General features: G+C 45.6%; 1 pseudogene; it reads left to right on the top strand.

Annotated features, from left to right (window-relative positions):
• The first annotated feature begins 325 nt into the window (after nt 1–325).
• On the top strand, nt 326–953 carry LOC118834940 (annotated as a pseudogene).
• Nucleotides 954–1,449: the final 496 nt, after the last annotated feature.

The following is a 1,449-nucleotide window of genomic DNA, read 5'->3' as shown; positions in this document are numbered from 1 at the left end:
AGAAAGTAGGCTCTGAGAATAACCCATAGTCCCAGAACATGAGATAGATGACAATTCTGCAAATGAGATGTTGATTGCAGGGAGAGAAACAGGAGAGAAATGTATCATGGAATCAAAGGAAGGAAAGAGTGATCAATGGTGTCAAAGTCTTCACATAAGTCAAGCAGCCAGGGAAAGGCAACTAGGAGCCAGAAGCAAGGATGCATAGTTGGTGAACCAATGTATTGAGCTAGGGCTGACTGCCAGGAGCAGCAGCAGCAGCAGCCGCAGTAGCAGCACATCAGAACTCGGGCTGAATTGAGAAGTGCTGCACGCCGCTGGGAACATGGGATGCTTCACTGGCCTCTGGACTCTTACTTTCCCCTGGACTTTACAACTGCTTGCGGCATTAGAGAGACAAGTACTCAATTCCCTGGGATATCAATGGGTTCCCATCCTGGCCAATTTCCTTCACATCATAATTGTCTTCCTGGGCCCCTTTGGAACAATTCAGTATAGAACTCCATACATTGTAGTGTATACAATATGGACAGCTGTCTGGGTCACTTGGAACATTTTCATTATATGTTTTTACTTGGAGATGGGAGGACTTTAAAAGGACAGTGAGGTTCTGACTTTTTAATATTTCCCTGCACAAATCATGGTGGAGTGAGAATGGGTCAGGCTGAGTACAGAAGGAAGCTCCAGCAGCTGGGATCGCAGTCTTGGACAGCCGGTCCTATGTCTCCGTGATTGGCTGTACTCTGGAGTATTGGTACACTGAGGTAATGTACAGCTCCTTCCAGATGCTCGTGGCATTTGTGGGCTTTGTGTATGCCTATTACATTATCAGTGTTTTCACAGAGAAACAAGATAGCTTTGATTTCAGTAGTGGATTTGATCCATTTCCTTTCTACCATGTCAACGAAAAGCCCTCCAACCTATTGTTCAAGCAGACATAACTGCCTTCTTAGTGAAGAAGAGGATGCCATACCAGTGCTAGTAAAGAAGCGTCCCTTCCTATCATGTGGAGACCCTGGTCTGAAGAATTCATCCCATGTTGCTCCTTAATACAATGAATACTACACATGGCTAGGTCATTTCTGATTTGAGTCTGAGTGTCTCAGTGATCCTCATCTCCATCCCAAGTGTCCTAGGACCATGGGCCTTTAACCTGCCTTGCCTCAGGCCTGGTTTCAAAAACTACAGCCTGGAAGACCTTGCCTCCTCCCCACTCCAACTCCTGCCCATCTGGGGTCCCCTGGCCCACAGAGAAAGGCATGGTCATGACTCAGCTGCATATGCCTACCTTTTTTTTTTGTAATTTTCTTCTAAAAAAAGCAAAAACAAAAGCAAAAATCACACATGTATGTACTCACAGCTGCTCCTACTCCATGGCTCCTGTCATTTGAGATGCTATTTGCATCAGTCGAGCAAAGTTGGTGAACTTCATACATTGTAGTGACCCCT

The sequence above is a fragment of the Trichosurus vulpecula genome, chromosome 1 (assembly GCF_011100635.1).
Source record: "Trichosurus vulpecula isolate mTriVul1 chromosome 1, mTriVul1.pri, whole genome shotgun sequence".
NCBI classification, from domain to species: Eukaryota; Metazoa; Chordata; class Mammalia; order Diprotodontia; family Phalangeridae; genus Trichosurus; species Trichosurus vulpecula.
Note: the sequence above shows the minus strand (reverse complement) of the source record. Positions and strands in the feature narration are given on the sequence as shown.